The 25,358-nt window shown below is 44.9% G+C and overlaps 2 long non-coding RNA genes across 2 annotated transcripts in view; both read left to right on the forward strand.

The window, feature by feature from the left end:
- Window positions 1–25,358, forward strand: part of LOC105101921 (uncharacterized) — a 482,147-nt gene that overhangs the window by 26,141 nt on the left and 430,648 nt on the right. Inside the window, exon 6 of the long non-coding RNA XR_004141159.2 lies at window positions 1,774–1,836. This is a non-coding gene — a long non-coding RNA (uncharacterized LOC105101921). The remainder of the gene's footprint in view (window positions 1–1,773; window positions 1,837–25,358) is intronic.
- Window positions 7,206–11,160, forward strand: LOC135322780 (uncharacterized). Its single transcript, XR_010383626.1, has 2 exons — window positions 7,206–7,446; window positions 10,957–11,160. It is a non-coding gene; the product is annotated as an uncharacterized LOC135322780 (long non-coding RNA).

Genomic DNA, 25,358 nt, shown 5'->3' on the forward strand with positions numbered 1-25,358 from the left:
GAAAAAGCACTTAAAGATGTAATAGAAGAGAGTTTCCACAAAATCATGAAACAACTAAGTCTGCAGAATAAAATGTTCAAAGAAAAATGGACATAATATTCAGTATCAAGGCATATACTGGTTGAGTGACAATAAAGAATGAAGGAAAATCTTCAGACCTCTGGGCAAAAAATTAAATAACTTATAAGAGGGAGGAAATCATGCTGGCCTTAGACTTCCTCTAAGCAATATTCAAAGCCAGAAAACAAAGGAAAAATGTCTGCAGTTTTAAGGCAAAGCCAGTATGATGCCACACTATTATACCTAGATAAGTGTCATTCAAAAATTGATGAAAAAGGCAAACATAGCATCTATGAATCCATGTAGGGGAAAAAAACCCTACTTAGTTAAGAGCAGATAACCAAGTGATGAATCAAAATTAATACCTAGGAATTGAGAATCAAGGTGTGTTGTGCCCGCTGGATTTTAAAATACAGATCAAGACCAAATGACTAAAGGGATTAAGGTTATAAAACAGAAACATTAAGAAAACTTTGACTTTTTAAGAATAATGATGTAACAAATAAAAAACACATTTTTTTTCATAGGAGGGTCTAATGGCATTTCTAAATTGGTAACACAGAGATTTAAAAAATCTCCAAGCTCTTAATTTTTTAAACTTTGGATATTTTAGGAAATAAGATATCTTGTGGCAAAGAAACATTTTTCTAAAAGTTTAGCAGTTCCTTCAACTTATCCTACTACTACCAAATTCAAATAATTTTAAATTTGATACTTGTTCTCCTCTTAAATAAGATTATGTTGTTTGTATAAGTGCATAGAATATGCCTACCATGATGGTCATTTAATATTGATGGTAAAATTTGGGATCTGAGGAAATTTTAATAAAACTTTCCTGTAACTTTCTATATTGTTTACATTATTTATAAATGAACATGTATTGTTTTTAGGAAACCAATAAAAATACTATCCTTAAAATACTATTATACACAACAATGTGAATATACCTAATACTATTTAACTATACATTTTTAAATGGTCAAGATGGTAGATTTTATGTTCTGTGTTTTTTATCACAATTAAAAATAAAAAAATACTGTTGCAAAACTTATGATAAAAAATAGGTCCAGCCATTATGGCTTTACAGATGAATTCTGACTATACCAAATTCTCCCCAAACCAACTTTCCAGTTACCCCTCAAATTACACCTTTTACATAATATTCTGTACTTGGCTATACCAGTATATATCTAATTTAATTTTAGAAACAGATTATTCACTGGCAGATATTATTGTTAAGTATGCAAAAAGATGAATATAAAAAGTAACTAATATGTTGTGTTACTCTATTAAATATCTTAGTGTTGTAAGAATATAAATATATTTCTATTTATATATTTGGAAGGAATCTTTTAATGATTATTTTCTGGATTGTTAAAATAGTATGAGCTCTTTTTAGAAAATATGAAAAAGGTAAAAATTACCATAATTACATAACACACTTGGGTACATTCCCCCCTACCCTTTTCCTTTGCATATAAATCAATAAGAAATAGTTTTATAACCTGAAAGATTTACCTGCACATTAAATTAAATATTAGTGTTTCTCTGTGGCATTAAATATTCTTAGTGGTTGCAAAAATTCCATTAGATTGATGTACTATGGTTTATTTAATCGCTCCTATACTGGTGAATATTTAGATTATTTCTTCTCTATAGATGCTGTAAGGACCATATGTAAATCTCTGACTTAACAGTTGATTATTTTTTTAGGATTGGTTCCTGGAAGTGGAACTACTATCTCAGAGATTTGGACATATTTAAGACTCCAGAAAGGTAATACAGTAATAGATGAGTTTGTAAATTTCATTGCATTCTTAGCAACATGAGTTATTAGCACTTATTTTCAATCTCTGTCAATCTGATGAAGTGACTTTTTCTGTAATTTAGTTTGATAAAGTTGTGTTTTTGCTCATACATTCATATTAATAACTTTACTATTTCAAGGACTTCTCCATCATGCTTAACATAGAGCCTTGCCCAATGTTGAAGAAATGTATTTTTTTATTGACTTTGACAATATTTCTTTTAAAATAAATTATATTTTGAACATATAGAAAGGTGAAGAAAAATAACATAAAGAAGGATTCAGATTACTTTACTTAATAAAAAGTAAGACTGTATTCAATTCTTAATGCAGTAGTAGACAGAGCATGATTACTATCAGCTAGCAATGTCCTATTTATTGAATTTATTGATCAAAATCATATTGAATTTATTGCTTAACGTGCCATTTTCACTATAGCACTTTCCAAAATGCTTCAAAATGCTTAGTTTATAAGGTTAAGAGAAACATTCACTAGATAACTACTTTGAAATAATTTCCTCAACCCTGCCATCATTTAAGAGGCTGAGAAACAGACTGGCCCACTTCCAACTTTCTTTCCTGTTATCTTTGCTATGAAGTCATTCTATAGATAGGGTAATAACCATTCTGGCCTACAGAGAAATAGCATCTGTAAAACTATATGGCACAGTTTGGCTGGGGTTGTTCCTCCTTCAGAACTGCATTACGTAATTTTAAAGTGTTTACTTAAGCTCCTTTGGGCTGCCTCCATGGTAGCTATGAAGTCACTGAGAATTAGAAACAGTTTGGGCCTGATAACAAAGTCTATTAGTTTAGCGTGAACCCTTTGTCAAGTTTTTTTTTTTTTTAATCACTGCTGTATAAGGAACTTTAAAAACTTTAATTTTAAAAGATATACTTAATTCATTTAACTTGCTACTTCAAAAATCATTAAGAAACACACACACACCCAAAGGGTTCATAAATGTACATTTGCTCATTACCTAGATGTATTTATTTTAAAACCTGTACTCTATAGCATGAATTCACAGTGTGATTTTTGACTCAGTATAACTGTAAATAATTATGCAAAATTGCCAAAATGTATACAGGTATTACATAGCCTTTAGGAGAGTATGAATTCTTAAAATAGCCTAAGCATCACTTCTATCTAAATCATAAAGGAAGTCTTTCTAAGAGAACATGAAAGATACATAAATTATATCAGCTTTGGGAGAATTTTAAAAGATACTAAGTTATAAGAAAAGATTATTTAATCTTGATTACACAAAGAAAGGTAGTATTTTCAGTTCCTTCAAAAGATAACTCTTGAGCCCCTTTACCAACAAATAACAATGGGTACTGGTTTTAAAGAAAAATAAAGCAATATGCATTATAAAAGTGAGAGAAGAGTCATTCAAGTTTTATATTGTAATAATCGAGTGTACTATCACCTCAAGGAAACATGCAAATTCTTAAAATCCCAACCATCACTTTAGAATTACTGAGTTTTATGAATAAACAAGCCCAAGTAGAGTCAAGATCCTGACATCTAAAAACATATAGCCCTTTTTTTAGAAATGTTATTTTGTCTTAATTATATAACATGAATGTATTATAAAATTACTTACTAGAATAATCTCCATAGCATTTTGATTTTTAACTTTAAGAAGTAAGGACATTCATTTATGGCCTTGCCAGTGATCTAGTAAGGTCCAAAGCCAGGGACAATTCAAGGGGGAGATGAAAAAAACTTTTAGGACCTGGATCATCTCCTTGGAGGTACAGCCACTGTGGGGGGTCCTACCTAGCTTGGGAGAGAGAGGTGTCTGTGTACAGGAGGCTTGACTTGGAGGGGAAGGAATGGTCAGGAAGGAGAAGTGGGGAAGATTATAAGACTGCCACTCAGATTGGCTCATGATTAGCTTTGCTGTAACAATGAAATGCTTGGGTTTTTATATTCCATTCTATGTCAAAAAGAGGATATTTATTTGGTTTCTTATGCTTAAACATTTTTCATGTAGACATATTGTTTATAAGTCTATTTAGCTGAAATTAATATGAGTGATGATTTTAAACACACTGCAAATTCTTTGACACTGTTCCCATTAAAAGGTGGAATCTAATTCCCTTTCTAGAATCTATATGGCATTATTTTTTTTAACATTTTTTATTGATTTATAATCATTTCACAATGTGTCAAATTCCATTGTAGAGCACTTTTCAATTATACATGAACATATATATATTGTCACATTTTTTTCTCTGTGAGCTACCATAAGATCTTGTGTAAATTTCCCTGTGCTTTACAGTATAATCTTGTTTATCTATTCTACAATTTTAAAATCCCGTTATATGGCATTACTGATTTGCCTCTAACTAATAGAATACGATGGATAGGCATCTCCAGTCTTCTAAGATTAGGTCATAAAGAGTGATACAGCTTCACCTGGCTGTCAGTCTTGGGATCCTTAGAACCTAGCAGCCCTGTTGTGAGGAAGCCCAGACCGTAAGGAGAGGCCACGTGCAGGTGTTCTTGTTGACAGCCCAGCTAAGGTCCCAGCCATTCATCAATACGGATTGGGAGACATGCAAGTGAACATGCCTTCAGGTGATGCAAGTCTCTAGCCTATGAGCTGTCCCAGCTGACTCCCAGTGGATTAGAAACAAGCTGTCCATGTCCTAGTACTAATTGTGGACAATTAACTGATTTGGAATTGCCATTAGGAATAAAGAAACACCATCAGGGGGCCCCATTTTAGCCAAAGTCCTTTTCCTTGAAGGCTTAATGGTTGAGCAGGGGAAAAAAGAAAGCTTGATTCCCACCATCTCTCCTTTCCTTCTTCCCTAGGTATCCCTGGTTTTTGTTTTGTTTTGTTTTTTGTTTTGTTTTAAAGAGGGGAAAGCAAGATTTAATCCTCTCCTGCCCTCATCTCCCTTCTGAATTCAATCTTTAGGATGGTACTTTTTCACTGAAAGGGTGCATAGCCTTTTCAGTCGTATATGGGGACCAAACCAGCCACATGTTTTCATTCCTTATCAAGGAAGCAAAACAGAGTTCCTCCTCCTGAACGTGAAGCCCACGCTTCCTCCTAGCCCACACCCCTGACCAGAAATCTGGGTCTGCATCCCTTGCCCTGGCCCTACACAGCCAATCCCTTTCTCATTCCACCTACTCTTTTAAATTACTTTTCTTAAATCCTTCTCTCTATCCCCACTGCCACTAGGTACACAGCAGTGATCCTAGTCTAGTCTTACTTAGATCACAGGCTGTTTGACATTCCATCCTTCAATCTCCACAACCCCAACTGGTGCAGTCTTTTCAAAGACTGGTAATCTTCTCACACCTGACCATGCATTTTCCATTAGGAACAATCCTTTCATGGTTCTCCCTTTCCTATAGGTTTTAATCCTGAGGCCAAATAGTCATTTACTCACAAAGCTGAGTAAACCCTTTGAAATTGTATGTAAAATTGTAGTAGAGGTCTAAAGGTGAACTTTTCTGCTCTTAGAAGGGTGTATGTCCCCCCAAAGACTAAAAATGTGTACATCTCAGGCTAAAGTCTAAACTCCCCAGCATGGACTACAAAGGCCTGTGTGACCTGGCCAACCATCCAGCCTCCTTTTCTCTCCTTTCTTTTCGCTCCGGTCACATCCCATCCATACTTACCTCACTGTAGTTCTTCACTACAGGCTTGTATATGCTGCTTTACTGGCTCAGCTTGGGAAGCCCTTTCCTTTCCTCTTAGCTGGCCTAACTTTTGCCCTTCCAGGAAACAGCCTTCTTTCTTTTAAGAAGTACCTCAGGCGGCCATGCAACCTACAGAAAGCTATGCAGGCTGGACAAGCTAGGTGTGAACTCTTGCCTCCCTAAGCCAGCCTAGCAATTGCTCTTTCTTTTAGCATCTACCTTCTGGATTTCCAAACTAGGATTGGGAGAAAAGAAAATAAAACCGAAAAGTAAAACCTGTAAAACAAGCAGTGGCTGATAACTGTTTGTGCAGCACTAATACATAGCAGAAGAACTCCAGGCTGTACTATACGTTTTTGTAACGCTTTCTTGGGAGGGAGAGATTGGGTGGTAAATGTGTAATTTATAGTTGCCAGCAGAGTTTTGATGATAAATACAACACACCTTCCTGTTACAGAATATCCTGTAAGAATTTTCAATATCATCCAGTTTTCCTTTCTTTTTTTTTTTTTTACACCCAGCCACCACATGGTGTTACTTGTTTAACAAATCCTGCAATTAATAAACAACAGTTCTGATATTCTGCCATCTACTAGGACTGCTGGCTCATTTATCTGAATTATTTCTCTTTGGGTCACTTGACATCACCAAAAAAAAAAAAAAAAAAAAAAAAAAAAAAAAAAGACGGTCTATCATCAACATGTATCCCTAAAATTCTCCATCTACCCTGGAAGATGTTTCATCGGTTCATCTTTCTGATGATAAACCATGTTCTAAGCCTGCTCATAAGACCTGCTGTGTCTTATAGCACAGGCTGTAAGTCAACCTTTTCCTCTTTCAAAAAAGTTGTCTTTTAATTGTTGCCTCCAAACCGAGCTCTTTGCCCTCTTTGGGCGCACAGATCTGAGCGAAGTGTATTTCCCTGCTAGTAACGCATCAACTTATAAATAGCGCTCACCGCGCTGAGTCACCAAAACCCCGAGTTTCCCCAAATAGCTTATAACGACTGCTGGAATTGCGTCCCCCAGAGCAGTGGCAAACTCCTGTCACACACCCGCGAGGCTGGATTGCAGGCCCCCGCCGCCGAGCGGGTCTCCAACCACCCGGCGTCCAGGGAACGAGGGCAAGTCTGCCTTTTCCCAACCAGGAGTTGAGCGTCGGACCTCGGGCGCGAGGATGGCGCTCTCGGGACGCGGCCGGACTTGGCCTTGACCGCTCAGGGGCCGTCCCCGCCCCCTCCGGAGCTGGGAGCCGTAGGGGGCCGGCACCAGCCTCCGCCCAGCACCGCCCGCTCACACAATGGGGCGCGTCTCGAGAGGCAGCGGCGGCTCCCGCTCTTGTCCCAGGCCCGGGACTCTGGGTGGCTAGAGAAGCAGCTAGGGGCTAGGGCCGTAAGGAAAACTCCTGTCTCCCCTCCGCCCACTCCTACACTTCGAAATGGCTGCAGCCCCCAGCTTGGGGGCTAGGGGAGCAGAAATGGGGGAGGGAACGGAAGTGCCACCCCCTGCAGTCAGGGGATGGTGACGTCACCCTACTGTCAGCCTGTAGCGGGGGCGTCTGCCCGTCACGTGACCCCAGCCCCCACCACTCCCCGCCGAATCCCGCGCGCGCGCTCCCTCCCCCAGCCCCTTCTCCCCAACTTTCGCCCTCCCCGCTCCAACACGGCTGTCAACAGCACCAGCTCCGCCCCCTCCCCCGCGCCCTGTGTAACCGCCACGGCGGCGCGGCGGGCGCTCGCTCTCAGGTCCGGGCTCCTGGAGGAGAGCGTGCCTCCTGTCCTCACCTAGCTCACAATTCCCGGCGCGCTGGGTGCGTGGGCAACGGAGCCAGGGTGCGCGGTGGCGTGCGGCGACAGCGCTTCTCCGCTCAGCCCTCCCACAGCCGCTACAGGACGAGGCGGAGACGCCAGGTCCGAGCTCGCGGGGGGGGGGGGGGCGAGTTGCACTTAATAGCCTCCTGGTCCTGGCACGTCTCCGCTGGGGGTCGGCCCCCAGGCGGGAGCGGCAGCCGGTAGCCCGCCGTCGACCGCCTGCTCGGCTGCCCGCGCCCCCGCGGCGCTCCCGCCTCCGCTCTCCCAGCCGCCTGGGCGGCGCACGCTAGTCCTGCCTGGCTTCGTCTTGGGCTGCGGCGCGGCCAGTGGCCGCACGAGGGGCCAGGCGCGGACCGTCTCTTGAGCCCCCTCGGTCACCCTACTGTGCACTGCTGGGGTTCCAGATTGGGTGGCTGTCACTGCTGCGCCTGGTTCTATTTTTTCCCTTCAATTCCCTTCTAAAAGTAGAGGCTTGGAGGAGGGAAAAGAAAACCCAGTGTAGAAAGGGGCGGTGTGGACTGACCTGTCAACGGCGGAGGAGGAAGACCCCCGTTCGGGGCGAGCTCCCGAGCCCGCGCAGGGACCGGAGCCTTGGGTTCGCGCGAAGCAGCACGGCGGCAGCAGCTGTGCCTCAGCTAGGTGTCCCCCCTCGCCGGGGCCCGCGCTGCCGCGCCCGCCCCCTCCCCCGGCGCCGCGCTCCCCGCCCCACTGCCAGGGACCAGGGAACCCCCCAGCTCGATTTTTTGTGCAGTTTCAGCAAAGCTCCGAGGAAGTTGGTCCTTTTGTTCCACTATTTATAGATTGCGTCAACATTGCGAAAAGGAGAAGGCGGATCGGTGGCCCCTCCTCCTCCCCTCCCCCCGCCGGCTCCTGGGAGAGAAAAGCCCCAGCACACGACCTAAGTACACAGCGCGCCAGCCGCCTGCCCGCCCCCGGCCTCCAGCTCGCCGCTTCCCCCTCCTCCCAGCCCGGCCCGAGCGCTGCCAACCCCGTCACGTGCCCGCCCGGGAAAACCAGCTCCCCGGGGCTCCGCGCCGCCCGCCAGGCTCCGTGGCGGCGGCGGCTGCCTCGCTCAGCTGTGCACCCAGCTCGCTGGCTCCGGCCGCGGCCCAAGCGTCGTGCACAGTGTGGACACTCGCGCCCTAGCCACCCAGCGGGGTCCGCGGCTGGTGGGTGTGCTCGCAAGCCTTCTGCGCTTCCGCCCTCCTCCCGCTTCCCGGTTTCGGGAGCGCCACCGCCCTGGTCGCGGCGTGTGTGCGCGTTCGGGCCTCGCCTCGGAACCAGGGGCCTGACTTGTCCCTTGGGCGGCCGCTTCCCAAGGCGTTGAGATGCCAGTACCCCTGGCCCCCGCACGACTGGCTGAGCGCAGGGGACTGAGGGACGCGGGGGTGGCTGGCGGCCGCTCTCAGGCTAGCCCGCGGAGCGCGGGAAGTAATGGTGCGGCTGTTCCGAGACGCGCGGAGACGCTCTCCCTCCTCCGCAGGTGCAGCGGGGCGTTGCGCGAGCTCACTTAACCGCTTCCCGGACATCTGGGGACCAAGGCGTTTGCAGACCTGAGCCGCAGTGGGGTAATACAGTTTTTGAGGAGTTACTGGAAGTTAGATTTGTCACAAAACCTTTCGAACTTTCCTTTAAAACCTGATGACGAAATGATAGGCCCCGCCATATGCCCCGAAATGAAACTGAGCTCCCTGCCGGCCTAAAGCCTCTGTTCTGAGCTCGAAGTAAACAAGGAGGGCGGTAAATAAGAGAGGAAGGCCTTATAACAAAACCAAGTGCAAGTAGCTGGTTTGAGTGTAATTTAACCTTCGCAGCTTCCGGTCATTTTCCTAAGTGATTTATTTAGATTGCAGTTTAACTTTACAGAGTTGGAATAAAATAATTTAGCCCTTCAGATCACGGGTGGAGGAAAGCTGGGGCTGAGCTGGGACGAGTGCAGGAAACACGTCGGACCTTTCCCGGCAGCTGGGCAGTGTGGTAAACAGCCTGCAAGAGTCATGCTATTTTCTAAGGAATTTGGAGTGACTGTTCCCTTGCACTCACTCTTGTTCGTGCTTAAGTGCAGGCCGGAGGAGGGGGGCTGGACTCTGCGCGGGCCGTTGCCCCGAAGCGCGCTACCTGGCCGGGTACTGGGCTCGTGCAGACCTAGGAGCGCTTTCGCACAGGCCACACGGGGCAGCAGCAGTATTGGAGAAACGTTTCCGGGTTTGGGCCCCCTTTTTTCCCCCCAAAGCGGGGAGACCTTAAGCCATGGTTCATCAATTTAGGATGTGTGTTCTTCGCTCGCCATAAACAGAGAGGCGAGATGAAGTAAAGCCAGCCTGTGCAGTGACTGCTGGATTTCCCAAGCGCGAAGCTGAGTGGACCAGCAGCAAATGGGAATGAGCATTGGTCCCCTCACACCTGATGGTGCTCAGAGCCTGGTGTGGGGACCGGATCTTACTCTCCCCGCTCTCGCGCCTTCTCTTTTGGTTTCCATCCAATTTAGTGAAAGGCCCTGGCTGCCCCTCTTCCTGCCTTTCTACCCTGCTTACTCGTCTATATTTGAAAGACACAGTCCACCTAAGAAGGCGAATTCGTTTAGGCGCCAATTTTGTTGCATCAGTATCTGCAAATCACGTTTCTTTGCATGACGAAAAGAAGCCAGGGTCTCTTGGTTCTTCCCGCCCCTGCAGGGGACAGGGGTGCCAGGCCTCAGCCTGAGCCTTTCCCTCCCACGGCCCCGCTTAAGGCCGAACCGCAGTGTCCCCACCACTTTGTCAGGACACGCGCTTTTCACCAGCGGTCCCCCCTCCCCAACTTTGTTCTTCCATAGTCTTCCCAGCTGCGGAGAGAAGGGAGCGAAAGCAAAACGAAAGCACCCGGGGCGCATCAGTCGCCGCGGCTTCCCTGAGCGCGGCCGTGGGAGGCCAAGGTCTGGGGTCCGGAGGCGAGGGTGGGCGCGGGGGCTGCGCGGAAAACGGGTGGCGGGTGGTCCCCGCAGGGACCCGGGAGCTGCCGTGAGCTCCGTCGCTCCTCCTCCCCCTGGGAAAAGCGACCTTGTGTGAGGATGTAACAGTCCTGAAGGGAAAGTTTGGCCTGGGTCTTGAGTTGAAATTCGAGACAGATTGGTACCGTGCGGAGGGGACGCGGAGGCAAAGGAGTGTGGCGCGGGGGCAAGCGTTGGCCCCCGGCGGCTGATCCAGGGGTGAGGCCTCGGCGAGCTGGAGCGCAGCGAGGGCGCGCAGAGGCCGCGGAGGACTGGAGGCCCACGGCATTGTTGCTCGGCTGAGGTGGGATGCTCCGCTGAGGTGGGATAAGCAGCCTGCTTCCCCGCAAAAACCAGAGTTCTTCGCTGTATAAAGACTTCAGGAAACTTTGGTGACATCCTTCGCGCCCGCCCTCCCCCAGCGTGGTAGTCTCTGCGGGGACAAAGGCGGCCTGCAAAGATTTCGACTAGGCGCGACCCGTGTGGGCGGCTGTAGCGGCCGCAGACTTTTTCACTTAAGAGAAGGATAAGAATGCCTTTACATGGTGAAGGTAACCCCCACAACCACCCCTCAGGGGTGACAGCCAGTCAAAAATCTGATCACCTAAAAGGTGTCCTCTTTCCCCCACTCTCCCCCGCAGTGAACCAACACTGGGAGATCGGCCTGAGAAACGCTCGCCTTGTCTCCACTACGCTTGTGTAGCCAACGCCCAAAAAGCCCCACCTTGCTCTAGTAAACATCTAACTTTCTTCTATTTAATGGCACCTGTGTTGTAGCAATATCTGTGGGTTTTGGCAAGTGTTAAAAAATCATTTCATCCTAAATGAGTAAAATGTGGAAAGTTTTTTTGTGTTTGTAGTTTGGGTCTGTGCTTTCTCTCACAGGAACCTAATGCATGTCGCAGCCCATGGCTGTTACACCTCTAGCTGTGCAGGGGCACTTTCGCACCGCGCCCTTTCGCTCTTTAAATAATGCTACTTGGAATTGTGTTCTTTAGATTCTGCATCGCTGGTTATTCAGTTCACCAAAAGGACTGAAAGAAAAAACAGCTATAATTTAAAAGATGCAAAATTGAGTTCTCGTTGGCGAACCTTGGAAGGCAGTCTTGGTTTCCTGCTAATGTTTTGCTGGTAACAGGCAGTAGTCAATCCCAGACTAGCTTTGCTCGTTTTTATTCCTCCCCTTTTCACCACAACTGCAAATACCAGACATTTCTAACTGTAAAAAACACGACCCACTCCACCCAAATTTCTATATACAATCGTGAGAGGAGACCTGCAGGTGAAATAGACCCTAGGCTATTACTTTTGGAAAGAGTCTTCTATTTCTTAAAAAGAAAAAACTTAGCAAAAGCTATTTTTGACTCAACAGGCTATTTTGCCTACTTTCACCATGCTTGCCCTTTGGTTTCGTATGTGGCCACTGTTCTCACTTTCTTGCGAGTTTTCCCCCTTGTAACTTACTTTTGTTAAACAGAGATTCCATTAGGTTATCTTGCTAAACTGGGCACCTAAAATTATGAAGTTGGTGTTTTCTCCTCCACCCCACTTAAAAAGTACACACACAGCTTTGAAAGCCGGTAGCTGTCTTTATTTCTCACCCTACTTTTTTTTTAAATCTCTACATTCGGAAATGATGCTTTGTCTGGGCTGGGTTCAGACTTCAGTCAGTATCTAAAACGTTACCTGCCTGGGCAATCCCTTAAGCCATCGAAAGCCCAACCTTGCGCGGGCCACTGGAACCCGCACAAGAAACCTCGACTTGGAGTCCAGTTTGGAAAAAAATCTGCTTTTCGCGGTGAAATGGGAACTTGCCCAAGCGATGCATCTGGCTTTAGATTTTATGGGGAATATGATCTGGAAAAGGGAACGCCTGTTTCAGGCGCGGCAACATGCCCCGCGCGGGTCCCTGGGGGCTCCCCACTGCAAAGAGCGCGCGGGGCCTCGACCCGCAGGGCCTCAGCCAATCTCTGGGCGCCCTGGTTTGGGTTAACCCCACGCCAGCGTTCTCCTTTCCCGGTCTCGCCTGGGGTCGCTCTCCGCGGCTGACGGAGCTCTTAGACTAGAGGAGAAAGTTGGAGACTGAAGATCAGATGTCCTTAAAGGGGCTGGGGAGAGGGAGAGGCTCTTCGCAGTTAGTGCCAAGAAACTCGGACGCCCGGCGCTCGCCGCGAGGCGAAGAAAACTATCCTGGGGGAGCACAAGTGTTCCTGAGACTTTGCCAAAGTTTGGAGAGTCCGGAGGCAGCGTGTCTCCCACTCCCGCCCACCACCGGGTTGTTTCATAATCCCCTCCAAGCTGCTTTAGGCGAGGACCCAGGCGGGGTGGGGTGAGGTGGGGAGGATGGCTCCTCTCTGTTTCCCGCCCCCTCCGCAGCGGAAACGTCTTAAGGGGTTAAAATGGCGCGGCGGAATGGGCGTGAGGAGTGGTGCCAGTGTTTGACCCTGAGGCGCGGGGGAAGCGCGGTGGGGTGTCGGATCCCGGAAAGGGCCGGGAAAGCCGGGACCAAGGGGAGGTGTGAGGCGAGGGTTTCTGCTGTTGGGGACTGGTTCCAAGGCAGTTGCCGGCGGTAGTGGGGGGACGGGGCCGGCAGCAGGGGAGTCAAGCACTGTTCAGTGCACGTCTTGGCCCCCTTGCACAGGGTTATGTCAGGAGAGGGCCCTGGCACCGAGCTCTGGCTCGCGGAGAAGATACTCCCTCCTCAGGCTCTCTCCGCGAGCGGGGCAGGGCGGGCGCCGAGGGGCGGGCGGTGCGCCGCGCGAGCCCAGAGAGCTGAGGTCGGCAAGTCGCCTTCGGAGCCGGCGGCGGCGCTTCTCCAGTCTACGTGGAAAAAATCATCTAAAAGAGCACCCTCCTCCGCAAACAGCCCTTTAGCCCTGGTAAAGAAGATAGAAAAGGACTCAGGGAACGAGGGAAGCTCAATACAGAACTTCCCAGAGTTTCCAGGTTTGTCCAGCGACTGGGAATCTTGACAGTTCTCGAAGAGCTGCTTCCCATTCCGTCTTCCAGAACAAAACTAGAGAAGCGTTCCTCCAGAGGAAGGCTGAAGTTCAGGCCCACGTGGAAACCGAGCAGCCCCCGCCGGCTGACCGTGGGCTTGCTTCTCCCGGGGCGGCGGGGAGCGTCCTTTCAGCGCAGCCCCGGGCGGGAAGAGCGCAACTCGGGGCGCGCTCGGCGCTGGGCCCCGCAGCGGGCCCGGACGTTAAGGCAGGAAACGCCTTGTCCCGTTTTTGGTCTCCCAGTCAAAACATTTGGCTGAATCTCGAAATAACTTTTTTGATAGTCCGGAAAAGAAACACGACAAATAGACTCACCATCAGCCTTGCGTCAGAGAACCATTTCCCCTGGACTACAGTGAGATTGGTTTTTTCATTAGTTGCAGGAACTGCATTTTTGATGATTTACCTGCCTGCTTAAGCTCCTGGGTGTATTCTCCTCCCCTCCTTTCCAGTTCATTGGTTGTCGAGTCCTTTCTCTTTTTTTTTTCTTTTTCTTTTAAAGCTCGGGATACTCAATGATTCCATCATATCCATTGTAACATATGTAGATTCTAGTCTCAGTCTCTGTCAATGGTCAGTATAAGCCACAATGTTTGCATAGTCCTCACAAAACGGGTTATGTTTTCTGTTCCTTTGATCCACGGGGACTAAAAAATTTTGCTTTGCATGTTCCCCCCCCCCCACATCGATTTCAGTGACGGTGCTTTCCTCCTAGTTACAAGTTACTTCTCCACCTTCTTTATTTTTATGGGGACCTAAAGAGTTAGGAGAAATTCAGTGTGTGCTGACTCAACTTCACTCCCCACCGACCCCCACGGGATTAACACTAAACGATGTAATCAGTTAAACCAAACAGACTTTAATATCATTAAACATGGATTTCTCCATTAACTTTGGCAATTATGTCACTTCGAAGAAGGAAGTAATAAAACCGAAATTCTTGCGAATAAAATAAAACTATGGAAGCTGTCCATTTGTGATCCGGATACAGAAGAAAAAGGGTTTAGCCTTTTTATAAAGAGCTCTTATTGATAAACAATTATTAATAGGAAATAAAATTTATAAAGCCAGCCCTAGCAGGATGTCTGCACATAGTAGGTATTCAATGAGTATTTAGTCTCCTTTTCTTCTCTCCCCATCCTTGGAAATTTTGGCAGGAGATACAGACTTCCCAGTGGCTAAGGAAATTATGCTCAAACTTCGCTTCTGGTTCATGTAATCTCCACTCAAAAAAAAACAAAAACCACAAAATTTATCCAGGGAACTTAAATAGCTTATTAAAACTTAATGGAAACAGCTAGACAAAATAAAAGGTATGGTGATTACATACATACAAATCCGTAACACACTAAATTATTTCGAACTTTTCAGTGGCTGTAGTACGTAACTTATCATTTGATTTCGTTTACCAATTTCTACAGTAAAAACGAAAATTGTGGGCTCCTGCTCACTTCTCGCGTTTCTGCTAGAGCAAGCCTTCACCCACACATTGATCTATCTCGACCTCATATTTTTCATAGTGCAAATTTATCTGGACGCTGCTCGGCTATGCAGTTTTGAGAGCTATGATTTTTTTTTTAATTTTAAAAAATAAAATGAGAAAATAAAGAGGTTGTAGCACTCAGGAGTGGAGAAACCCCACCTGCCCGCTCCCTGCTCCCCAGTCGCAGACTCGCTAGAGAAGAGAGTCTCCCGGAGCTCCCTTGCGGATCCCACCCGGTCACCTGGTCTGAGCATATTTTCTTTGGGGCCCATTAGCTGGGAGTAAACAGTCACGTCGTAGTGAATTTCCTGGCAACTTTGCACTGCTCTTTAAACAGCAGAGAATTCCCGCACGTTCGTCTCCGCTTACAGGCTCCTGCCCTAAATTGTTAAGTATTAAAAAAGTGTTCCGAGTAGCCCCTTTGCCCTTTTATCCTTCTAAATGACGAGGCTGGTCACGGCGGGTGACCTTGGCGTCTGCCACAGGTCTCAGCCTCCTGGAGCGGGGCTGCCCCGCCAGCAGAGCCGGCGAACAGGGGCACCTAATCAGTCGGTGGCTCCCGCGGAGGTAAGCGCGTGGGCACAGTGCGTGCGTCGCAAACGCACCCAAGTTTAACGCGCCGCACCTGAGGAAAACTTGGGGCACCAAAGTCTCCTCTTTAGACAAGAGCTCTTGGCGGGGGGTGGTCCGCGGAGAGACTTAGTGGCGCGGTCGTGGCTTCGGGACCAGGACTTTACTCTTTTGAGATCTTTTTATCTCGTTCTAGAAAAAGCCCCCCTGCTTGAACCTATACAGATACCTCCGCACACTCCCCTCCAGTGGTCTGCAAATCCGGGGTGTGAGTGTGAATCCTGAGTCCTGCACTGGGTTCCCGCTCGCGCAGAGCCGAGGTCACAGTAAGTTCAGAGACGTGGATCCGGTTCAGATTTGGAAAAAATATATTTCAAGTCCGGCCCGGAGCTGCTGTCTGGGGCTCAGCCTGGCTACCCCTCAAAATCCTTCCCAGAGCGCAGACGTTGAGGATTTCTATACTTCGGGCAAACTGGACGCCGCGCCTGAAGGGCCGGCGGAGTCTCTATTCGCTTGCCCTCCGTGGGCTCTTGGCATCAGTGCGACCAGGACATGTCATTATTGTTGCAAATGGAGACATGAAGCGAACCACCGTCCTTCACCACCCCCGCGTCCCGGAATAACCCCAGGGCTCTCTGGTTTGGACGTCCAGGGGGCAGATTGGCCACGGCTCCCAGGACCACTAGTGTCCCACCCGGGCCTCGCACCGAGGGGCGGGGGGCAGCGGCAACGGCATCGCGCGCAGAGCTGGGGACACCGAGGAGCGGCGGCCGAGGGCAGCCCACGCGGGCTCTGGCGCCGCCGCGAAGTCGGAGGCGCTTCCAAGCTCGGCCTGAGCGAGGGGCGCGCAGGGGAAACCGCTTCTTGAGAGTTTTGTGGCACAGGCAAGTCTGGCGGGGAAGGGATGAGGGGCAGGAAGGAACTCTCTGTCCCTGAGGGTCTCGCGGGTGAGCGGAAGCGCTAAGGGAGGGTCGCAGGAGCCCAAGAGCTCTGAGCAGCTACGCTGGGCCTGGCTTGCGCGACCCAGCGACATTTCCAGCCCAGGCAGCTCAGTGGCCTCTGCTTTCTGTGTGCTGGCCGCAGTCTGGCCACAGGTCGTTCAGTCGGGGCCGGCCTAGCCCTCAAGGAGACCTCTGCAGTTGGCCGGATGGCAGGGAACCCCCCCAGGCGCCGGCCTAGACGCGGAGAATTCACAAGCATATTTCCAGGCCCCAGCAGCTTCTGGGCAGGGGTTAGCACGGAGTCTTCTTCGACCAAAAAAAAAAAAAAAAAAAAAAAAAAAAGGCCAAAAACAAAAAACCACAAGTTTCCCAGATTTGCAGTGAACTCAAGGCTGACTGCTTTCTTAGGATCCTATAGGTATTTTTGCCTATGGAGGTGAATTTGAGCCTTTCTTTCCCTAACATGAGCTGGTCACAGACAGAAGATGGGTTACAGGCCTGGGAAGGATTCATCCCCTGTTAAGATCTGTGCTTCCTTCTTGGGTTGCTGTGTGTCCCCCATACTGCTGGGCCTGCGGGAGATCCTGCACTGTGCTGGGATGGTGGGCTTCCCTGCAGGACAGTCTGACATGGGGGTGACAGGACTACCTGGAGATGGCAGAGAGGCATGTTAGGGAGGAGACAGGGCCTGAGCTGTGTGGAGGACTGGGGGTAGTGAAAGTAGGTCTCTCCCTATGAAAAAGAGCCTTGTGGACTTTTGCTGCCTGGGCTAAGACAGGGTGGTATGCCCCATCTAAAGTGGATGGGATAAGGCCCCAGCTTCTGGAGACCAAACTAGAATTGCAGATCTGTATTTTTCTGGCTGTGTTTTCTTGTGTTTTAAGATTCTTCCCCATTTGTTTTCTGTTTACTCTTTAGTCAAGTGTTTCTGAAAATCTTGCCAGAAGGAAGTCATTCAGTTAACAAATATTAATTGAGAGCCTACAGTACACCAGAAACAGTTCCTGTCCTCACAGAGTTTACAATCCAATGTTCTCTACAGAGAAAAAACCCAGGCAATTAAAATATGCTGTGAAAAGGGGCACATGGGCATATTCGTGGTGAAGTGAACGTGACTGTTTAGGGCTGTTTACAAGAAATTCAACATTTCTGAAACACAAAGGGGAGCAGACTGGGTGGAGGAGTAGAGAGACAGCCTCAGGTGATTAGCTTGGACCAGAAGGGGAACTTAGAAGGTGAGCAGTGCATCGTGGGGCTTTCATGCTGGTGGCACAGAAAATGAAGCTCAGGGGACCACGGTGATGCCCTCTGTCATATGTCCTCTTGGTTTCCCTCCTGGTGTTAAGATTTAGAGGATTCACTTTTATTTTATTCTGTTATTCTGTGCCAGGACCTGCTGAGGCATAAATAAAACACATCTATGCCTGTTCTACCTACATGGTTAATATGTCAGACCTTGAAAAGAAAAAAATAAAAACCTAAAAACTGATTTTAAGAGAACCCATCTAGCAGAAAATTTTGTGAAAACACTGCAGTTAGAAAATTGACATTTGAGATTAAACCTTAAATAGTGAGTAAGACACAGTCCTGACCTCATGGAGTTTACAATCCAATGGAAGATACAGAGAAATAAATAATTGTTCTACCATCCTGGGATATAAAGGGCAGCAGACAGGGCAGGCTTTAAACTCAGAAAGCCGGGTCATGGGAGTGGGGCATTTAGCTCAAGGTAGCTCAGGGAAGTCCTTTGGGGAAATCTGGAGAACATTCACAGGAAAGAGAAAACTTTCGCAGGTTGACACAGCCCTTATCCTCTCTGAAATGTTGGAGCCTTCACAACATTTGTGAATCTCAGGACTGCTGTAAGCTCAGAATTGCTCTAGAGGAACAAAAGAAAGATCTTGCAACCAACTAGACCGAAAAAAAAAAGTGCTAGTTTGATGTCACAATGATTAATTATGAAAATATCTACGTGTAGTACCTTTAATTGGAGCTACTGAATCCTTTTGTAGCATTTTGGCAGTGGCAGGAGGGAATGGTTCATTGATTGCCTGCTATGTTTCATAGGCACTTCACGTGCATTGCCTTTTCGGACCCTCATAACAACGTCATGATGTTGGTGTTTATATTTCCATTGTATAGATTAGGAAACTGAGGCCCAGTGAGTGTATTATGCAGGGTCACTTGACGAGTAAGTAGCAGAACTTTCTGACTTCAAGTCTGTGTTCTCTTCGTTCTTCTCATGAGGTCTCTTCCCAACCCAGAGAGTGATGATCCTTAAAAAGAATCTTATTAAGAGAATTCACATATGAGGACTTCCAAATCCTGTGGGAAAAAATCGGGTTGGGTAAACTTATAGTATCCCTTTAAATTGTATTTTTGGGTTGCCAGTATAAAAATTAAGGCAATCACAATAGGTAGGAATGTTTTATACAGATTAAATTCACACATGATTAATTTATCTTTACCATCATTTGCTTGCTAGAAAAATTTCAGAATAAAGAGTTGCTGATGTATGAGTTTTATTATATAGAGAAACATGTATGTGTAGTTTTACATTTAAATGGAAATTCCCTTTTGGTTTCCTAATTCATAGTCTCTAGATGACTTTCCCTGGGTTGTGACTGAATATGGCATGTCATTAGTATGTAGGCCATCGGGTGTTTGTGATTGGGAGAGGGATGATGGTAATATTATAATTTCATAGATTGATAACATTTGATAAGTAAAAGGAAAAGATGTTAGTGGGTTTTTTTAATCCTAGGATTACATTTGTCAATTAATCAATTCAATAAATATCTGTTGAGCACATACTACTGCCAGATACTGTCCTGTGTGCTGAAGATACAACATTGATCAAGACAATTCCTTGCTGTGAAGAGTATGTCAGGAAGGAAGGAACACAACGTGTGCTCAGCTCCTGCAATGTGCCAAACATTCTCCTCCACTCATTTAATCCTTCACACAGGCCTGCTTTCTGTCCTTGTGTACAGAGTACATGCACAAAAATGAAGCCTCAGAAAATTTAAATAACTTGTTCAAGATCACACAGCTAGTAAATGGCAGGACTCCAATTCAAACCCAGCAATAAAGAGTATGCTTTTTTCACTACACCACACTGAATCCTTGGCTGTTCAAATACTAAAAATTGTGAGTACTTGCTAGTCATTTTGTCCCTTTTTGGCCTGGGTCCTCAACTAAAACAGCTGGATAACTGTTCTTATCCTGTTTACCTCATGAAGCACTCTGAAAACCCAAAAGCACCGTAAGAAATTAAAAAAAAAAAAGCTATTCCTAATTGTTTAGCTTAATTTAATCTTACAGGAGAAAAAGCATATGAGCTCTAATAACAAGTTTATTATTAATAATCTATTGATGGGAAAAAACCCTTCTAATCCAGTGGGATCAGAATTTGATGAATCATTGTTGTCCTTTGTTTAATTAATTAATTTAATATCAAACATTTATCAGACACAGTGGAATTGCACTGAACCTGTAGGTACAGAAATTACAGCAAGTTACTTTTCCAAAAGGGACTTCAGATATAGTGAGTGAAAGAGATATAAACAAGTAAATTATGAAAATGTGCTATGACAGATGCCCAAGGTCTCTTGAGAGCTTAAACATTCTGAGCCTCCTTTGCCAAGTTTAGAAGTTTTGTTTCCTAAGAGTGTTTGTCAAGCTAGAAGACACCTGGCTAGCTTGTTGTAAACATAGAATCCCACTTCACTCTTGTAGAAGCAGATCTTCTGGAGGTGGGACCTGACTCTCCATTTTAAACAAATTCCCCAATAGCTCTTATGAAGGCTGACTAGACCTGAATTTGGAAAAAACTTAGACCGCTTGATTATAGTCAAGTGGCCTAAAGAAAAACAGTCCCCCAGCCCCTGACAGGAATTTTGTTATACTCTACCAGCAAAGGTTAAGAATCCAAACCCACTTAGGGAATTCAGTGTGCTAAAGGGTGGAAAAGGTTGACAGGAAATTTTCAGAGCAGATATAGATGACATACAATTACAACACATTATATGGGGGTAGCGGGAGCATTTTGGCTAATAGTTTTACCCATGAGTTCATTTAAAACTGTGAGTGGATGCCACTCAACTCCAGAGCGTCTAATTGATTAAATAAGAATAGAGCAGAGAGTTCCAAATGTTCTATTTTTTTAAGACAAGAAATCTTTTATTCCAATGACACTTTAATGGAAGGCTGACATAGAAAAAAGAACTGCTGGGGCTGAAAAAAAGGATGGATGAGGAAGAGATGGCTGCCCTGGAAACCACCAGCAATGCAGCTGTGGATTCAGCAGCCTGTGAGGGCTTTGAGGGAAGGACTAGACTTGTCTACTTTGTGTTCCAGGCCTGGTGCCATGTGGACACGTAAGAAGTGCACAGTGTTTGATGACTGCTATGGACTGAACGTTTGTGCACCCCCCTGCCCCCAGATTCATACGTTGAAGCCTAATCAATGTGATGGTATTTTGGAGATGTGGCCTTTGGGAGGCGATGGATTATGATGGTGGAGCTCTTGTGAATAGGATTAGTACCCTTATAAAAGAGACCCCAGAGAACTCCCTTACTCCTTTCACCAGGTAAAGGTACAGTGAAAAGACTTCTGTCTGTGAATCAGGAAGCAGACTCACATCAGACACAGACTCTGCTGGCACCATGATCTTGGACTTCCCAGCCTCCAAAATAGTGAGAAATAAATCTCTATTGTTTATAAATTATCCAGTCTGTGTATTCTGTTCTATCAGCCCAAATGGACTAAGACAATGGCTGAGTGAATAAATGAGTGAAATGCCATCATTTCTGCTTCAAAATGTAGTTGAGAAATGCAGAACTTGCTAATATATATATATATATATATATAATATGTTTATTTATATATATATATTTAACATTAAAGACCAAAATAAATAATTCATTTAGTGGCTCATTTTCATCACTAAATTCTTTTGGCCACTTATGGTCCTTCTTGCCTTCGTTGAACATGAATTTATGAAACATTTGGTTTTCACAGTCTAATTTCCTCTAGGACTGTTTCTACTTGAATTAAGCAGGAAAAGAACCCAGATGAAGTCAGGAAAACTGGTGAAATCCAGGCTGTTTTTTGCAGGGTGGATAGTAGGACAGGACAAAAAGGGAGAAAGGAAACCATTTCTTTGTAAGAATCACACATGACTAATTTTAAAAATAATTTTTTTACCTGATTATAAAAATATTTTCATTGTAGGAAGTTTGGGAAATGCAGTAAAGCACAAAGAAGGAAATAAAATTTATGTTTCCTGTCATCACCCAGATATAATGCTGTTGTTGGTGTCTATCATTTCAGTCATATCTTTATATAGTAGTCTTTTTGTTACAAATTAGGATCACATCCTAATATGTTTTAAACTTTCTTTTATCACTAAATAATATATATGAATATTTCCTATGTTATTTAGTATTGTTCTATAGCATCATTTGAAAATTTCTACATCATAATCTATGGAAGAATGTACCACATTTTGTCAAACAAATTTCTTATTGTTGAACATTTGGGTTATTTTCAGGTTTTTTTCCCACTGTTATGAAGACTGTGACATTGAGTATCCTTTAATCTTTGTGTGTGTGTCTGTGTCTCAGCATTTATGGAATGTGTATTTTTTAAGGCTTTTGACCCCCACAGTGGCTAGACTCCTGCTGATGTTGGTTGCAAGTTCTTGCTTCTCACACCAGAACTTCACTTTTCATCTGCAGTAACAATCTGGCTATTTATGATCAGTATTGGTTACGTGACAGTGATCACATCATTTTCCTAACTTTAGGAAGGAAGAAAGGATATTAAAGCCCTAGGTGTAGATATTTTCCAGATATTTACACTTAGAAATCTATCCCAATATTTTGTTTTTTCTTAAAAAACAGCCAAGTCTGAGGAAGGCTGATTCCCTGGCTACAAGGCTGCTGCCTCATGCTTGCAGGGCATTCTGAGTGTTTTGTTCCTAACTTCAGAGCCTCATCCTTCAGCCTAAATGAGATATTACCCGAGAAGAGCCTCTGCCACCATGACCACCACCACTTCTGAACTGAGTCTGTCTTTGGCTGTAAATTTGCTTTGGGGACTTTTCTAGATTTAAATTTATTTGTGTGGAGGCTGAAACTAGTCACTTGACCACATTTGTGGTATGAGTCACATTAGAATAAAGATCTCACAGAGTAGTAAATTTTTCTGTCTAAATTGCATAAATGATGGCAGTGGTATTAGCACTTACAGCTTACAAACAATATCTTCCCCCATCCCTTCCAGTTCAGTCTGGGTTTTTTTTTGTTTTTTTTTTTTTCATAATCTGTATACAAAGTGTGTGTGCGTGTGTTATTTTGGAAATTTTGAACAAGATTTCCATATGTTGTTGTGGTATACTGCTATAACCAAGTGTTAATTCAACATAGCACACACACTTTACCCACACTTTTTTTTTTTTAATTTTTTAGGGAAAGTACGCTGACTTTCTTTTCTTTGCTCACAAAACTGAAAAATTGGCAGAATCTTTAACTTGTAACTTGGCAGTATTGCAATTTACAGGCAAGAAAGGCAAGCTAAATTGGGTGAAAATTGCTTGAGATTTTTTTTTTTTTTTGAGTCTCAGACATGAAAATCATGTAACTGAGTGTGCACATTCAGACATTTTCTGCTTGATTTTTAACCACATCCATTGGCACTGCCAGGGGCAGTTAAAGCTTCCCAGTGAAGGCGTGTGATGTCCAGGGGAAGGTGTGGTGATTTGTGACTATCCTATCTGTGCTGTTAATGTTAAAATGACTGTTCGTTTACTTATTTTGAAATACTGATTGGGGGAATGTGAAATGTGATTTTATTCGAGCTTCATAAATCCATTTAATCACAAATTATATAAACATAGACTCGGGGGTTGGGAGGTCAAAATCAGACCCGTTTGCATGCCTAAGCTTTTTCTGTGGGTTCCTGGAACATTCATGTGCTCTAGACACAACAGGAACCTGACAACTCTGAGGACAGGCTTTCTCTTTTTAATGCTGGTGGCTTTGAAACCATCTTCAGAATGAGGGAGGACTCATGAAGTAACAAAAATCTGTTTCCTTTTTAAAATATTCAGACAGCAGCACAAACATCTGGGAATTTATTTAAATACTCTGGTTCCCTGAATTACCCATTTCCTTAACATATATTTTACTTATTTTTCAAGGGGGATAAATTTGCACTTTGTGTTTTTCCCAGTTCAACTGTGTTAGGCTCCTCATTTTAGCATTTTGTTTGCTTGATATTTAAGAATACAAGGTAAAGCCCGATCATGCAAGTTATGATTTGAGGAGTGTATGTGTGTGGGGTGTTGTCAGGTGTGAGGGGCAAATGATTTTTGCGTGTGGTCAAGTTCCATTATATTATAGTTTCACTTCTTATAAATTAAATAAAGAAATAAATGGCTGAAAAAGATCTAGTGTATCTTAATAATTAAGCAATAGTATTTTACTAAATACTTTAATTAAGCAAACTGCCATTTTTTCTCCCTTTCAAAACCTAATTCCTCTTTCCAGTTTCAGAAGTCATGAGACTTCTCTCTCTTCTTTCTTTTCTTCACTCTGCGATGTCTCAGTGGTGAAAATGTATGAGTGGTGGAGGGAGGTGGGGGCACTGGTCAGAATACTCAGGAAGCTAGGATGAGAGAAACCAGCTTGATCTCTGCACTTGGAAAATAGTTTATGTCTATTTAGGAATGTGAAATCTGGTTGGATGTAAAAACTGGGACATACTTAAATATTTCAGTATGCAATATCATGATAAGACAGGGCAGCATTTATAGCTTCCTGGATTGTCAGTGTGGTTTGGTCTCTTTTTCTGTTTTACTTGTCATATTTGTAGTAGGTAAAGTCAGTATGGTTTTAAATGTTCAGGACTGGGCTATTTTTGAGTAATTGGACTGTATTGTCATACGTGGCTTGTCAGTTTGTAATCAATTAAAGTACGAGAAAAAATATGAGATCTGTTGATTAGGATGACTATGCTAAATCGAATTTATCTAGTTGATTTATTTAGTGGGCGTTTTAGAACATCATAGTTAATACTGTGAACTTCAGTGGATTATAAGCAACAGTTGTTACTGTGCAGCATTGGACATGACAGCATTGGGGTTAGTCTTAATAGATACAAATTTAGTGGTACAACCTGGCAGTTGCCTATTTTATTTTATTTCCTGCTGCCAGTGTGAATACTATTCATTTACCCTCATCTCATAAAAGTAGGTTATAGAACATGTTTTTAAAAATATTCTAGCTATATAAACTGGCTAGTTTATTTACTTTTAAAAAGTTATACAGTAGTTAATTGCATCACTTATTTTCCCCCATTGATTTAGTCTCTGCTTGCTTAAATAAATGAAGGAATATTCTGGATGTTGGCTTCTCTGTGGGAAGGTATATATTTGTACCACATTACCTGGATTCTCTTCTGTGTCTCTTTCTGGTTCAGGTGGGATTATCAATTTCATACCTAGGTCTGTTGAAATAAAAACTGAAGGAGGGGGGCCTCCCAGTCCCCCATTTTCTGGAATGTTAAGTTGCCTGACAGGAATGAATACACAGCCACACTCCGGTACCCCGCCACTGTCAGTGAATATACACACAGATCCCAACTGGGAAAAGATGCCCTGTGTGGAAAAGATAGGCCTAAGCCTCTTTAAGTTTGAGGATGTGTTGCAACAAGTCCCAGAAGTAGTTCATCATAGAAATCCAGAACTGCACATTTGACTTTGTGATACACAGAGCCAGAGCCAGGTTTTCATTAGCAGGGGTGAAAGTGCCTCATTCTGTTATATCAGACTTACTTGATTAATGAGAGGGCTGAGAGTTATGCATGTTTCTGTTTGTTTTGGGGTGTGTGTGTGTGTATGTGTGTGTGTAGAGGGTGTCTGGTGAGAGCCAGTGTGAGAACAGTTCTGTGAGTCTGATCCCTTTGGAAACAACCCCAAGTTTCTCATCTGACCCTGGTAATCTCTGAATATCACTTAGCACAATACCTGGCACTTAGAAAATGGG

This window comes from Camelus dromedarius, chromosome 13 (assembly GCF_036321535.1).
Source record: "Camelus dromedarius isolate mCamDro1 chromosome 13, mCamDro1.pat, whole genome shotgun sequence".
In the NCBI taxonomy this organism is placed as follows: Eukaryota; Metazoa; Chordata; class Mammalia; order Artiodactyla; family Camelidae; genus Camelus; species Camelus dromedarius.